Raw genomic sequence first — 17760 nt, forward strand, 5'->3', positions numbered from 1 at the left:
TGTGAAATGGGTGAATGAAAGAATGTGAATGGGCTTTAAACCTGAACAGACAAAGGTTCAGATCTCATTTCTGCCACTTATTAGCTGTGGTAGTTCTTTAACAGATATATTGCTATGGAACACAATAAAAGCTGTGTTCTGGATGAATTCCAGAAGTCAGTGCCAAGTCCTTTTGTAGTTTTCTTATGTGAAACCTTACATTAAATTCTTAAGTAGAAAGAACAATGCCAAAACATATCTCAACATGAAATCTAAAGACTATGCTGTGATATAATAAGAGATATTTTATGGTAGGAAACCACTGCTTGCTAGGATGATTTTTGAGAATCAGCTTTTATTTCCTTTAATTGTTGCCAACTCTTAAAATTACTGAACCCTTAATCCCAAATCACTTAATGACCTCATCTACTGAGCGAGGCAGAAAGAATTGTGGAATGGACACCATAGTTGGTTTATGATAAGATGAATTACTTTGACTGGGCAAATAACTGCTGACTGGTGGCACTTCTTTCTTTCTAATATTTCTATAGTGTCAGCACTTTCAGGTGCACTAACAGGTGTAGAAAACAGAGGCAAAATCTTTGATCCAACTCCGTTTCCAATAAAGTGAGTTTTTAGCAGAGTGTGTCGTGGGGAGCAGGCATAGAAAAGAGCAAATGACAAGTTATTTCTGAATTCTAAGGTTAATATTAATGGGCTGGTGAAGTAGAGCTCTGAAGATTAGTTCACCTGCTATAAAGAAGATTTTCAAAGGGAAGAAATTTTATAGATTCTTTTTGACCTTCAACCAGGGAAACTACAAATTTTTTTTAAAGTTTTATTTATTTAAGTAATCTCTACACCCCACATGGGGCTAGAACTCAAGACCCTGAGATCAAGCATCACACGCTCTTACGACTGAGCCAGTCAGGCACCCCTTCAGTTTTGTTTTTTAAAAAAGTTAATCTTAGTAACAAATAGGAGAGGGTAAAGCAGAGAGACCACTTCAGGGGCCAAACACTGAAGTCCAGCCTAACAATCCACTGATGGCTGCTCACCCCATCACCCCCCACGCTGTTCTGCAGAGGAAGGTGGATTTAGAACCTTGGGCAGTGCACAGGAGTGGCATTTAAATCAGGGCCACATGGCATCTCTGGGAGGCCTGTTGAAAATAAAAGGAGTCTATTTGCCCTTCAACCTAGGAATCCTGTTGTTGTCTGAGAGCAGGGAGCTCACTGCATCTCACATCCCTGCCCTCCTTCTCTAAGGCAGGAACAATGCAAGTAACATTCTTCTCACTCGTGAGCGAGCATCACCTCCACCCCTACTCCTTCTACCTTTTTTTTGTTAAGACAGCAGGAGAGAAGTTTGTGAGATGGGGTATGGGTCAGGGAACTCCAGAGGAACAGAACCATTAGGAAATGGACGTAATGGTACATATCGTATGTAATATAAAGAAAATTTATATACATATATGATAATATATATTGTATCATCTATCTATACAGAGTTATTATATATAATATATTGCATAATATATATAATATTCCTTATTCCAAGGAATTGGTTTATATGATGTGGAGGAACTGGCAAATCTGAAGTTTATTATGGCAGGCCAGCAGGCAGGCAAAAACTGTCAGGAGCTATTGCTGCAGAATTTCTAATTTCTCAAGGAAACCTCAGTTTTGCTCTTAAGGTCTTTCAACTGATTGGACAAAGCCTACCCAGATTATCAAAGATAATCTCCTTTAAAGTCAACTGACTCAACTACATCCACCAAATATCCTCATAGAAGCACTTAGATTAGTGATTAAGTAGCCTCGCCAAGTTGACACATAAAACCGACCATAATGGAAGGTCTCAGGGAAAAGAAAAAACATACACAAAAACATATACATGCATCTTTAATTGTGCTATAAGAGACACACTAAGTAGGTTAACACTCTTGCTCGCTTAAGTTTTTTTTTTAATCCTATTCTCTTATTTCAAGGAGATAAAGCTAAGAAGGTTAATTCATACCAAAATGTAATTGACTGATGCCTCCTTCTAGAGATCCACCAGAGAAAGTTGAAAATTGAAAGAGTTAAGCGTATTTAATCAAAGGAATATTTGATTATTGAACAATTTCTAGTGTGTGACTGACTGAAGTTTCATCTGTGTTACCGACTTGGATCTTTCTACATTATGAGATTCTGGGATGTACTCCTTAGTGAACTTTTTCTCAGACTTCAGTGTGCCAAAAGTATAACCTTGAAAGATGTTAAAATTATCAGCTACAGGCACCATTCCTAGATATTCTGGATCAACAAATTTGGGTGTGTGCAGAAATCTTTATTTCTAACAAAAACCCACCTTCGGGGACTCATCCTTTGAGAAACACTGTTCTATGGCAAGATGCAGATATTCTCTTGAGACCCAACCAAATGAAAGCTATCCCATGTCCCAGCTCTTCTGAGACTCTCCCTAAGGAACCATGATGAGATCAAAAAAACAACTCAGTTACTCTTCCCTCCAGGTGTGTCAGGGACTGTGGGAAATGTGACAAGGGTAGGCTTGAGGTTGAGAGATAGTAGGTAAAAGCCAGATAGGTATTCTAATATTTCTTCCAACAGCAGCATTTGCTTGGTTTAGGAGTAGGCAATAGCTTAAATAATGGAGGCCACTTGCTTCATTCATTTTTAGGCAATGTTTGTGGCAAAACAAACAGAAGAATGACCATGGCTTATTGATGGTTTACCCACAAGTGCTGTCTTTACACAAGCCTGCTAAATGCTGCCAGGGATTATTAGGCCTTTCTACTAGGAGAGAGGGATGACCTGTGTCCCATTTCCATATCCTGTCCCTATGTGATCATTCATTCCAACCATCCCTGCAGGTTGCATGATGGCACTTGTTCATGCAAAGAACTGACTTAGTACACACTTGACTTCTATATCTGAGGGACACAGAAAGTTTTTGGATAGTATGAACTGTGTCTTATTTACTCTTCTGACCCTAGTACCCAATACAGTGCCAGGCATAGGATATGAGCTCCAAAAATACCAATGTCTTCATATTTAGGCAAGGAAGGTAATAAAGGATAATCTGCTTTCTGCCAATGTAACATCTGGGAAGACCACTGATGGAATAGCACACATTGATGGGAAGTAGTCATTACATCACACATCATGGTATAAATAAATCAGTAGAAAGAAGTTGGCTAGCCATCTTTTTGTTCTTCCCAGAGCTTCAAGAATTTGGAATTAATTATTCCTGATTAATTCCACTATGTTGAACAGCTGGATTTATTCAAACTTTAAAATGTGAGGAGATTTGCCTTGGAAAAATATATACATGTGCATTATTTTCAATTATCTTCATGAAGAATGTGGCCACAGACTTGTAAATCACCATTTGCTTAGAATTATGCCAGTGCTTCATATTTAAGTCACAAATGTGAAGTTTTCAGACAGGGGGCTCTAGAAATAAAGACATGTATTTTGGCAATATTTCCCCAAGTTGGCATTTGAGGGAAGAGAATCAACTATACAGTTGTAAGGAATGCTTTTATATTTAGTGAAAGAATTGCCTGAGCAAGTTACACAATTTCCATTTTTAGCTATGAAGGAAAAAAATCTGATAGAATATTTCTGGGTTCTTTGATGAAAAGGTGATAGGACACATTTAGAGTGTTCCCTCAGTAACAAAAGGGCTCCCAGGACACAGCTGCTCAAGATAGCATATGTTCAGGGAACAATGAAAATATTACTATTTTTAATAATAAAACGTTTTGTTCTTTCTCAGATGCCAAGAAATAGCCACATGTTTTGGGCCAATTCCAAGTCCTTTTGGTCAGCCCTGTCTCACCCCTTATGGATGTTCTTTTAACAGAGAAAAACCCAAAACCCACCATGTGCACTAAGAGATACAACCCCCTCCCCTCCAGGAAGAAGAGAGAAGAGGGAGTGAACATACCAACAGTTCCTTGGTTAGGTGTGGAGGCAGCTGCTGAGCCTCAAATACATAAATAAAGGCAAATTCAAAGATCAAGAACACAGATAGTACTGTATCACATTTCCTCCAACTGCATTTGATATCTCCTATCTTCTTCAACATCATTTTATTGCTTTTTCTTAGAATGAGTGTAAAATTGTCTTGACCTTCCCATGGCTATTCCAGAGCAGGTCCCACTTTCTGTCTCTCAGATCAATGGGGGAAATCGTTTTATTCTTTTTCTCATCTTCAACCTTGAGTCCATATACAGGATTTCCAGAATTGAAAGTGTTGTGCTTCAAATACCAAAACAACATTAGACAAAGTTTACTTTAAGTGATATATAATCATTATATACACATATATTTTCTACATATTGACAATGGTATGATATTGGGAAAATGTATGAATAAATTCCCAGAAATGATAAAGTAGATTTTGAAACAGTGAGCAGAAGGATGAATTTTCACAAATAGTATGATGTCTTCTAGACACATTGACAGGAGAAAGTACTGGATAAAAATGGGAGCTTTTTTAAGGGTGCCTGGGTGGCTCAGTCAGTTGAACATCTGACTTGGGCTCAGGTCATGATCTTGTGGCTCGTGAGTTTGAGCCCCACGTCAGGCTCTGTGTTGACAGCTCAGAGCCTGGAGTCTGCTTTGGATTCTGTGTCCCTCTCTCTCTCTGCCCCTCCCTCGCTCATTTTCTGTCTGTATCTCTGTCAAGAATAAATAAAACATTTTTTAAAAATGGGAGTTTTTGCAATAGACAGATCCAAGCCAATCTGTCAAGGATATTACAGGAGTGAAATTCCATGCTTAGCCATGTTATTGAGGGCCTCAGGATGCCTAAAGGATATAGGATCAGACCATACAGAGAGGGAATTTGTGGCCACATACCTGATGTGATGATCTGAAGGATATTGCAAAACTGTCTCATCACGACCTGTCAAAATACCTGAAATTTCACCTTCAGAGTCATGCTAGGGCGTCCAGAAAGACCATGTTAATATGTATTTTACCTGAGAGAAGTATTGCATTATAATATTAATTCTGCACTTGGCAAGGATAAGATAAGCAAGTCTATATTATATGCTAGAGAAATGGCTCAGTGGGAGAGATTTTGAAGATGAAAAAGAAGCTAATGATGGTCATGAGTATGGGACCAGCTTGAGTTGCAGGAGGGGAAGGAGACTGGCAAGCCAAGAGACAAGTGTGAGAACCCTAAACCAGGGCAGGTAGAAGTTAGAGAAGGATAAGGGCAAAGTTTCACCGTCCCGATCACTCTCTGGATCATTTGACGGTAACTTCTACTAAGTGAGGGTGGAAGAGTTTAGATTTTGGAAACTGGGAAGATACATTTTGCTTGGGTGAGGTGGAAATGAAATCTTTAGGGGGCAGGGATAGTGCTCTTTATAAGAAAGTCAACTCTGGGTTAGGCATTTCAATTCTCTCTGCTTATAAGTTCAAGAGCAGTCTTTCCCAAATTCAGTGTGAGCAACTGTGCCACCAGATGGATACTTTTATTTTAATAATTATGTATGTTTAGTATCAATTAGAAAGGTATAAGTAGCTTATCAAACCTATGATTTCATGAATATTACAATTTAGGAAGAGGCTAAAGTAAAAAGAAATGGGGTTAATTTAATGGAAAACAATACATAGATATAAAAAAAATCATGGGGCTCCTGGGTGGCTTGGTCAGTTAAGCATCAGACTTCATTTCAGCTCAGGTCATGATCTCACAAATTGTGAGACAGAGCCCCAAGTTGGGCTCTGGCATGACAGCGAGGAGCCTGCTTGGGATTTTCTCTCTCCTCTCTCTCTCTGCTCCTCCCTCCTCTCAAAATAAATAATTTTTAAAAATTTTCTACTGTTTATTTATTTTAAAGAGAGAGAGAGAGAGAGACAGAGTGTGAGCAGGGGAGGGGCTGAGAGAGAGGGAGACATAGAATCCAAAGCAGGCTCCAGGCTCTGAGCTGTCAGCACAGAGCCTGACGTGGGGCTTGAACTTGCAAACCGTGAGATCATGACCTGAGCTGAAGCTGGTTGCTTAGTTGGATGCTTAACCATCTGAGCCACCCAGCCTCCCCTAAATAAATAAATTTCAAGAAAAAAAATCATGAAAGCATATGAATGAATAAAATGTGGAAAACATTTTTTAGAAATATTTGGTGGGAATGCAAGCTGGTGCAGACACTCTGGAAAACAGTATGGAGGTTCCTCAAAAAACTAAAAATAGAACTACCCTACGACCCAGCAATTGGTCTACTAGGCATTTATCCAAGGGATACAGGTATGCTGTTTCGAAGGGACACATGCACCCCCATGTTTATAGCAGCACTATCAACAATAGCCAAAGTATGGAAAGAGCCCAAATGTCCATCGATGGATGAATGGATGAAGAAGATGTGGTATATATATATATACATATATATATATATGTATATATATATATATACACACATATATATGTATGTATGTATATATATATATATATACACACACATATATATGTATGTATGTATATATATATATATACATACATACATATATATGTATGTATGTATATATATATATATACACACATATATATGTATTATATATATATATATATATATACACACATATATATGTATTATATATATATATATATATATATATATATATATACATACATATATATATAATGGAGTATTACTCGGCAATCAAAAAGAATGAAATCTTGCCATTTGCAACTATGTGGATAGAACTGGAGGGCATTATGCTAAGTGAAATTAGTCAGAGAAAGACAAAAATCATATGACTTCACTCATATGAGGATTTTAAGAGGCAAAACAGATGAATGTAAGGGAAGGGAAAGAAAAATAATATAAATACAGGGAGGGGGACAAAACAGAAGAGACTCATAAATATGGAGAACAAACTGAGGGTTATTCGAGGGGTTGTGGGGGGGGGGGCTAAGTGGGTAAGGGGCATTAAGGAATCTACTCCTGAAATCATTGTTTCACTATATGCTAACTAATTTGGATGTAAATATTAAAAAATAAAAAATAAAATTAAAAAAATAAATTGCAAATACTTTCTAAATCAGAAAACAAGAGAAATATTTGGAAATAAATGTACCTCTGGTCTACCCACGAGTTCTGGTATATTTATGAGCTAATAATTGGGGCCATCTATCATAAATGCAGATGACTGGAAGGAAAAATGAGGCTGGATCTTCAAATGATAGCATTCTGATTTTCACAACATTTTTTTGGAAAGTGATCAGTAGGCAGGACTTCAGAGGCAATATTGCAGGGTGGTAAGCAGGGGGTGGGGGGTTGTTCTTTGGAGTCAGAGTCTGATTTTGGACTTTACCAATTACTAGGTATGTGACCTTGGTTAAGACACTGCATTTCTCTGAGTGTCAGTTTACAGTCACCTGCAAAATGGAAATAATTTCTCATTTTAAGGATTATTATAAGGGTTAAAAGAGATTATGACTGTAAAGTGTTTTACGTACCTGAAAACCAGTAAGATCTCAAAAATCTCAAAAATGGTTGTTTTTTATATTCTTCTAATCATTTCCTTGCTTGGGCTTTTTTCCCAAATTTTTAAAAAATGTCTTTAACTGACCTTTATCACATCTCTATAGACGTGGCACTTGTTACTACGTACATTGGCTTCATTTGTTACATTAGTGTAAAAGATCAAGGAAAAGTGGGGGTTACTTCCAAAGGAATTCTTGATTGCCTCCCTGGGTAATTCAACCATGACTGTTCTGTTTTTATGCATTTTTAACTGTTCTGGTTCTATTTGTAGAGGATCCCACATAATCCATCCCCTACTGCCAAAATTCCGGGAAGGCTTCACGATGATCCTTTACCCATTTGATACTTTCATAACAGCGAATCAACCTTGTAACTATGTGACACATTCTTTAATTTGTGGGTCATGCACCTCTTTTGGAAAGACATTTGAAATGGAGTCTTCTGTTTTTTTATCTAGATACAGTGTGCAGATTGCTGGGGCCACCTAATACCAGGAAAGGGTCAAAAGGAGACATTCCTGAAACAGGTCTTTCTAGTGCCAAATTGACCAACCTTAGCTTTCTAGAGCTGAATCATAAGTCTTATTTGTCTCACATATTAGGCTAACCTACTAGTAGCCTAAACTACCAGGTAACTAAAGCAAGGATATTCTAGGCTATTTTGAAACAGACTTTTAAAATCCCTTCAGTGTTTTTATAATATACTTTCAATAACAAAGACCTATATCCTCATCATCAGGTTGCTTATCACCATTGTCCTCACATTGGATCAGCAGAATACTGTCTTTGTTAAGAGCGTAGACTTTGGTGTGATTCCCTGCTCTATTCCTCATTATGTGACACGAGCTAGTTCCTCTATTTCTCAGTTTCCCCAATTGCAAAATGGGAAACACACGTAAAATTCTTAGAACAATGCCTGTGTGTGGCCATTGCACCCCACCCCACTCTGGGAATGATATGGACTCCCATGCAAAAATCTGATAGAAGTGTCAAGACTGATGATGCTACACATGTGCCAAGAGGGTGTGAAAAGATTTATTGTAAGAAGGCTTTTTGGGGAAAGCATGGCAGGCTTCCCAACTGGTCCAAAAAGGTCTTGAGAAAGCAAGTAAAGGAGACTGGCTTGGGGTTTTTATTGTGGGAAGGAGGTGGGGTGGGCTGAGGGCCGGTCCTTTTGTGGTTTGAATCTCCCACTGAAGCCAAAAAAGCTTTCTTATCATCTTGCCCAGATGTGGGGCACAGGGAGGGGTGAGACTCAAAAGGTGTCAGCAGTAAAACATCAAAAAATGCAGTCAGATTCTTTAATACAGTCTGGAGCAGAACAAAGTGTCCATAAGTGATGTCCACGACTGTATTTACCTTCCACCAGTCCCCAAAGCTCTCTAAAGCATGAAACTCTAGGAGTTTTGACCTAATAATGAGACAAATCATGTAGATTTATCATATAGAATTACCATACTGACTTGCTCTATACTAAAACATTCTTTCCCTTAAACCTCACCTACACCACAGATATTTGGGTCCTTGGGTGCCATTTATTACCGAATAGATCATCACCCTAAATATGTTCATGTTGCCACCGAAAGATCAAATAAGAGTGCCTACTTGAGCACTTCATTAGGAATAGCATAGACAAGAATAGTCTGTCTTCCTATCTTTCTATATTTACAGGAGTGTGTGTGTATATATGTTTGATAGCATATCTGTGCACACGTAATAATAATAAATACATAATTACTGATTGTACCACACTAGTATCAGTGCATTATAATAATATCATACATTATTATCAGTGTCTTTGAAATAGTTAAAAATGTATTCAACATCAGGAATATAGGAATATGAGGTGATCGGTGTGATAATACTAGCTTTTTAATAATTTTACATCAAGGTAGCTGTGGTAAGTCCAAAGGCAAAGAGACCTTTAATGTTATGTTTTGTGTGTCAATTTTATTCCAGCATGATTTACATTAAACAAAATGTAATACTTTGAAGCATACAATCTGATAAATTCTGGCAAATGTACAGTCATGTAACCACTCTAGCAGTCATGATATTTCCATCACCCCAAAAGGTTCTCTTGTGATGCTTTGCAGTCAGTCTCCTACCTAGCACTGACCAAGAACTGATCTGATTTCTATCATTATAGTTTTACCTTTTCTAGAATTTCACATAAATGGAATCATACAGTATATGGTCATTTGTATCTGGTTCCTTGTAATAGTTTTCTATTGCTGCTGTAACAAAGTACCACAAACAGTGGCTTAAAGCAACACACATTTATTATCTCATAGTTCTGTGGGTCTGAAGTCTAGGAACAGTGCAGCTCAACTGGGTGTTCTGCTTAGATTTTTAAGGTCAAACCATAAGGCAGCACTAGGCTCCTAACTGGAGGCTCTAGAGAACAATCCATTTCCAAGCTTATTTGGGTTGTTGGCAGAATTCCACTGCTTGCAGCTCTAGCACTGAGCTCCTGTCGCCTTGTTGGTTATCAGTGGGGGACCATTCTTAGCTCCTGGAGGTCTTTCTCCAGTCATTCACTGCATGTGCTGCCTTATATCTCAGGACCAGCAGCAACACATCAAATCCTTCTCACATTTGGAATCTTATGGACTCCCTCTGCTGCTGTATCCCTCTGAATCAAACTGGAGAAAGTTCTATGCTTTTAAGAAAATCGTGACTGTTATTTTTTTCAAATAACTCTTCCGTTTCCACCCTGATCTATCATGTGTGTGTGTGTGTGTGTGTGTGTGTGTGTGTGTGTGTGTTACAATTACATTTACAAATACGGTAGGCTGTTTGACCTTGTTCTGGGGTTTACTGATGCCTTGTTCACTTTTTTCTAGTCTTTTTTCTCTGTGTGTTTTATTTGAATAGTCTTTATTACTAGGACTTCAAGTTCACTATTTTTATTCTTCTGTAGTATGTAATCTGTAGTTAATTTCATCCACTGTGTTTTTTTCACCAGGTAATGTATATTTTATCTCTAAAAGTTTCATTTGGGTTTTTAAAATATCTTCCATTTCTCTCCTCATGATACTTATGCTTTCCTCTACCTTCTTGAATATATGTAGCATTTAATAGATGGTTTAATGTCTTTTTCCACAAATTCTATCACTGGTGTCATTACTTTCTGTAATTATATTTATCCCAGCTTTATATTTATTTAAAGTGGGGAAGTAAAGCTGATCCTTGTTTTCTATTGTGTTTAGAAGTTAAAGTGTTCAATGTTGATGGGACAAATGTTGAAGACGGTTATTTGCTTTACGTCCTCAGGTTATGGGTAAAAATCAGTCAACTAGGAAAATGTTAAAACTGATCATTGAGTTAATTCCAACTTGGTAAAAGCCGATGTTCGATATAACTGGGCAAAAGTTATGATTATATAATTAGAAAACAGAAATTGACGATGTCTTGAGTGTTCTAAATTTTTGTCTTAAACACAGTAAAACATTTTTATGTCACCATTTTCCCCTCTCATTTTATTTTATTTTATTTTATTTTATTTTTTAAATATGAAATTTATTGTCAAATTGGTTTCCATACAACACCCAGGGCTCATCCCAACAGGTGCCTTCCTCAATGCCCATCACCCACCCTCCCTCCCTCCCACCCCCCATCAACCCTCATTTGTTCTCAGTTTTTAAGAGTCTCTTATGTTTTGGCTCCCTCCCTTTCTGACCTCTTTTTTTTTTCCTTCCCCTCCCCCCGTGGTCTTCTGGTAAGTTTCTCAGGATCCACAAAGGAGTGAAAACATATGGTATCTGTTTTTCTCTGTATGACTTATTTCACTTAGCAGAACACTCTCCAGTTCCATCCATGTTGCTACAAAAGGCCATATTTCATTCTTTCTCACTGCCACGTAGTATTCCATTGTGTATATAAACCACAATTTCTTTATCCATTCATCAGTTGATGGACATTTAGGCTCTTTCCATAATTTGGCTATTGTTGAAAGTGCTGCTATAAACATTGGGGTACAAGTGCCCCTATGCATCTGTACTCCTGTATCCCTTGGGTAAATTCCTAGCAGTGCTACTGCTGGGTCATAGGGTAGGTCTATTTTTAATTTTTTGAGGAACCTCCACACTGTTTTTCAGAGCTGCTGCACCAGTTTGCATTGCCACCAACAGTGCAAGAGGGTTCGCATTTCTCCACATCCTCTCCATCATCTATAGACTCCTGATTTGTTCATTTTGGCCACTCTGACTGGTGTGAGGTGATATCTGAGTGTGGTTTTGATTTGTATTTCCCTGATAAGGAGCGACGTTGAACATCTTTTCATGTGCCTGTTGGTCATCCGGATGTCTTCTTTAGAGAAGTGTCTATTCATGTTTTCTGCCCATTTCTTCCCTGGATTATTTGTTTTTCGGGTGTGGAGTTTGGTGAGCCCTTTATAGATTTTGGATACTAGCCCTTTGTCCGATATGTCATTTGCAAATATCTTTTCCCATTCCATTGGTTGCCTTTTAGTTTTGTTGATTGTTTCCTTTGAAGTGCCGAAGGTTTTTATCTTCATGAGGTCCCAATAGTTCATTTTTGCTTTTAATTCCCTTGCCTTTGGGGATGTGTCAATTAAGAAATTGCTGTGGCTGAGGTCAGAGAAGTTTTTTCCTGCTTTCTCCTCTAGGGTTTTGATGGTTTCCTGTCTCACATTCAGGTCCTTTATCCATTTTGACTTTATTTTTGTGAATGGTGTAAGAAAGTGGTCTAGTTTCATCCTTCTGCATGTTGCTGTCCAGTTCTCCCAGCACCATTTGTTAAAGAGACTGTCTTTTTTCCATTGGATATTCCACCAAAAGTCTGCTAGAACTGATACATGAATTCAGCAAAGTCGCAGGATACAAAATCAACATACAGAAATCAGTTGCATTCTTATACACTAATAATGAAGTAACAGAAAGACACATAAAGAAACTGATCCCATTCACAATTGCACCAAGAAGCATAAAATACCTGGGAATAAACCTAACCAAAGATGTAAAATATCTGTATGCTGAAAACTATAGAAAGCTTATGAAGGAAATTGAAGAAGATATAAAGAAATGGAAAAACATTCCGTGCTCATGGATTGGAAGAATAAATATTGTTAAAATGTCAATACTACCCAAAGCTATCTACACATTCAGTGCAATCCCAATCAAAATTGCACCAGCATTCTTCTCGAAGCTAGAACAAGCAATCCTAAAATTCATATGGAACCACAAAAGGCCCCGAATAGCCAAAGTAATTTTGAAGAAGAAGACCAAAGCAGGAGGCATCACAATCCCAGACTTTAGCCTCTACTACAAAGCTGTAATCATCAAGACAGCATGGTATTGGCACAAAACCAGACACATAGACCAATGGAATAGAATAGAAACCCCAGAATTAGACCCACAAAAGTATGGTCCCCTCTCATTTTATACACCACCACAGTTACTAAATTTCCACAAGGTTGATAGCATTTCCTACATTTGTACTTCTGCATGTCTCAGAAATATCCTTGCACTATTGGAAGAAGTTTTAACACTTTAAAATTCTCACAAACTATGAGATCATGACCTGAGCCAAAGTCAGATGCTCAACCAACTGAGCCACCCACGTGCCCCATTGGAAGAAGTTTTAATGTTAGCTGTTAGGTGTTCAGATCTTCATCTGCAAATGCCTAGCATAGTTTCCCTACTGAAATCCCACAGATAGAGTTTCCTGACTCTGGTTAGTATCTAGCAAATGCTTAACACCTCTGGGCATATCCTGAAATCAGTAATTGAAAAGAGAGCTATAAATATCTTCCCCTTTTGCACAAAGTTCTATTATTTGATTATTTGAAGTGAAAGCACTTGCTTATTGTTTGCTGTATGATAACTTCGGTAGGGAAAGGAGTGTGTCTTGTATGTAACTATAAATACAAAGACCATGTTGGGCACATAATAGAAGATACTACATGAATATTTGTAGAAATAGGTGAAATGACTGTGATTATATTCAAAGATGACAGGAAGTACCCTGGTTAATTTGCCAATATCTCTGAGAGTTGATACACCTGTTAATTCTTACATTTTCAGGTAAATATCAAGGAATTGAAAGGCAATAAAATTGATAAAGTACAAACTGAGGTGTTGAAGATTATAGCCAAAATGTGTGAGTCAGGAGCCCATCTGCAGTAGCCTATTAAAGTCTAGCTACACAATCTAAAAAGGCTGGATTGTTGGCAGCTGATTGAATTCTCAGAGGTCAATTCCTACTTTAAAGATAAACTTGATTATGATAGCATGTATAGCACTAATTAATTTATCCCACCTTCATTAATGTTATATTTCATAATTAAGAGTCTTTCTTATACACTTTGTGAATCTGTATTTCACAATCTGATTTTAAAGAAGAAGAGGTAGTAAACATTTTGGCAAAGTCTTAAAATGTTTGGTGAACTTGGCTTACCAGCTGCTGGTTTTTGCTGTGTACTTTGTGTCCTTTTAACCAAGCCCAGTTTTGAAAGAAAATAACAGATGTTCGTTTAATTATTTTTCCCTGTGTGTGTGTGTGTGTGTGTGGCTGCCTTCCAAAGATGTGAAACATAAGCACTGCTTATTGATGGTCATATTGTTTGATTCCGATTTGGTTCCAGTCTAATCAACTGGTAATAATAAAATGGTTCCTATATGGGTATTTGGAAAATAGTTTACAACAAAGAGTTCCATTACAATGCTCATCAGGAACTAGCCCATAATTTGTGTCGTGTGCTTTGGGAATAAGCAATGAAGCTATATAGTTATGTGAATTAAATAATTAACATTAACGTGCTGGATGAACTGGGAGGTTGGCCTATTGGTCTTTTACTTTTGAGAGCTTGGTTCCATGATGTGCTCTACTTCATAGGTATAAATAAACAGAATGATTTCTGCATTTGATTTATCCCAAATTGTCCATAATGTGTATGATTTTCTTTTTTGTTTTTTGTTTTAGAGAGAGGGGCAGAGGGAGAGGGAGAGAGAGAATCTTAAACAAAAGTTTAAGACATGGGGCTCAGCCTCATGACCCTGAGATTGTGACCTGAGCTGAAGTCAAGGGTTGGATGCTTAACTGACTAAGCTACCCAGAAGCCCCTGTATGACTCAGTGTATACAGGAAACGTTGTATTTGATAAAGTTGTGTATTTTACTTAAGGTTTAGCTTTTTTATCCCAGCAGGATAAATATCTTTATAAATGCTAAGGTTATCTATGCAAAACATTCAATCACATCCTTTTTGATGACATTCACTTGATTAATGACAAGGTAACATTTATATATAAGGTAACATTTATATATTTGTATATATAAGGTATATATATTATTAATGATATATTTAATATATTTTTATAATATATTTTTTATAATACATATATAGCTTCAAAACAATCCTTCCTAGGTAAGAACTATTATCTCCATTTTACAGATAATGAAACTGGGTGCCAGAGAGACTAAGATTATATATATATATATATATGTATATATTTAATATATACATATATATATATATTTAATATATACTACATACATAGATTTATATATAAGGTAAAATTTATATATACGTATATACACACATATATATATTCCTTATTTCAAATACTAGGTAAGGAATAAGTCCTTTCCATCAAAATATTTAATTACTTTCTTTTTTTTTTTAATATAATTTATTGTCAAATTGGCCACATACAGTGTTTAAAGTGTGCTCTTGGATTTTGGGGTAGATTCCTGTGGTTCATTGCTTACCTACAACATCCAGTGCTCATCCTCAATGCCTATCACTCATTTTCCCTTCTCCCTCACCCCCCCATCCACCCTCAGTTTGTTCTCTGTATTTGAGACTCTCTTATGGTTTGCCTTCCTCCCTCTCTGCTTGGAACTATTTTTCCCCTTCCCTTCCTCCCATGGTCTTCTGTTAAGTTTCTCAAGATCCACATATGAGTGAAAACATATGATATCTGTCTTTCTCTGACAGACTTATTTCACTCAGAATAATACCTCCAGTTCCATCCACATTGCTGCAAATGGCATGATTTCAATAATTACTTTCTTACAGCTTCAGTGAAAATTGCATTTAAAAACAAAGTTTAAACTAGCAGTCTATCAACAAACACTGAGGTGCTGCCATCAATAAGTTATGTAATGTATCACTTAATTTTTTTAAATGAGACAAAGACAGATCAGAGGGAATGACTCTTTGTTCATAGGCACACAGCAGCTCCAGCCAGAACTAAAACCAGGCATCTTGACATGAGCCTCTTTCTTGTCTAATAGCAATAAATCTGAATTGTTCTTAATTTTTTTAATGTTTATTCATTTACTTTGAGGGGGGGGAGGGGCAAAGAGAGAGGGAGAGAGGGAATCTTAAGCAGGCTCCACACTTAGCACAGAGCCAGATGTGGGACTTGATCCCACAAACTATGAGATCATGACCTGAGCTGAAACCAAGAATCAGTCACTTAACTGACTGAGCCACCCAGGTGCCCCTGTGAATTGTTCTTATTTATAATTATAATTGTTCTTATTTATAAACCCAGATTCTACACTTTAATCATTTGGAATAACAATGTAACAAACAGTTATTTCTCCTTTTCCAATGTTAGAGAGTTGCATTAGTGAAAAATTTGTAACATCCAAACATCGATAGTACTTACTTAACAGATTTTTAAATTAGTGTTCAAAGACAACTAACCAGCTAATAACTCAAGGATGCACTACACTATAATATTTACATAGGCAAAGCTGGCTGAGAAGAAGTTTAAATGATTCTCCCTTGAGTCATTCCCTCAAACAGAGGCAGGATCAAGACTAAGGGAGCTATCACTGCCATATGAGTTTGATTTTAGTAGAGTTAGTGTTTGCCACTGTAACGACGTGGATGGAACTAGAATGTATTATTCTAAGTGAAATAAGTCAGTCAGAGAAAGACAAATACCATATGATTTCACTCATATGTGGAATTTAAGAAACAAAACAGATGAACATATGGGATGAGATTAAAAAAGAGAAAGAGACAGGGAAACAAACCATAAGAGACTCTTAATGATGATAGAGAACAAACTGAGGGTTGATGGTGGGAGGTGGGTGGGGGATGGGCTAGATGGGTGATGGAAAGGAAGGAGGGTGCTTGTATGTAAGTGATGAATCACTGAATGCTACCCCTGAAACCAGTATTTCACTGTATGTTAAGTAACCAGAATTGAAATAAAAATTTGGAAAGAAATAAAAATAAATAAATAAAGTGGACACCATCAAAGGCTACATACTTATTTTAATTAATACTGCCATTATTTGATAAATTTTTGGCACTCTTCCTTCGAAACTGTCTTTCAAAACTACAAAAAAAGGGGGGGCAGAATGGGTACTACTATCTTGCTTTCACCACAAATATATATAAATTATATATATATATATATATATATATATATATATATATATATATGTCATTCACATGCATGTATTTAATATATTTGGCTATTTTCCTTAATTATATCCATCTTAAAATTTTTCTACCATTGAGCACATTAGAAAGAATGAACTATAGATTCTGAATAAATTTCTATTTAAAAAGTTTGGGCCAGACAGAATAAGTAATCATCTTTTATAAGGAGTGCTCCCCACCACACACACTCCACTTTGGATATTTATGTTAAAAAAAAATTTTTAACATTTATTCATTTTTTGATAGAGAGAGTCAGAGCATGAGTTGGGAAGGGGCAGAGAGAGAGGGAAACACAGAATCCAAAGCAGGCTTCAGGTTCTGAACTGACAGCACAGAGCCTGACACGGGGCTCGAACTCACGGACCGTGAGATCATGACCTGAGCCGAAGTCGGACACCCAACTGACTGAGCCACCCAGGTGCCCCTAGATATTTATGTTAAAAAGTCATATCTTGAATACCAATCCATCAGCACATCTTTATTAACTATGCTACGAAAATAACATGGCATAGTGAAAAGAATTTGGCCTTTTGAGTTAGGTTAATCTACTTTACCACCTATTCTGTTATCTTGATAAATTATTTAACTTTTGAATTTCAGGTTCTTAAATTACAAAATGGGGGAGGGGGGTGATGATGCCCATTTTGTAAAGTTGTCATGAAGATTAATTACCCAAAAGCATCTAGAGCTCAAAATGTATTATAGAAGAATTGATTTAAGAAGGCATCTCATTTTAGCTTCAAAACAACCCTTCCTAGGTAAGTACTATTATCTCCATTTTATAGATAATGAAACTGGGTGCCAGAGAGATTAACTAATTTGTTCATGCGTCCCAGCCATCAATCA

The sequence above is a fragment of the Panthera onca genome, chromosome B1, assembly GCF_046562875.1.
Source record: "Panthera onca isolate mPanOnc1 chromosome B1, mPanOnc1 haplotype 2, whole genome shotgun sequence".
NCBI classification, from domain to species: domain Eukaryota; kingdom Metazoa; phylum Chordata; class Mammalia; order Carnivora; family Felidae; genus Panthera; species Panthera onca.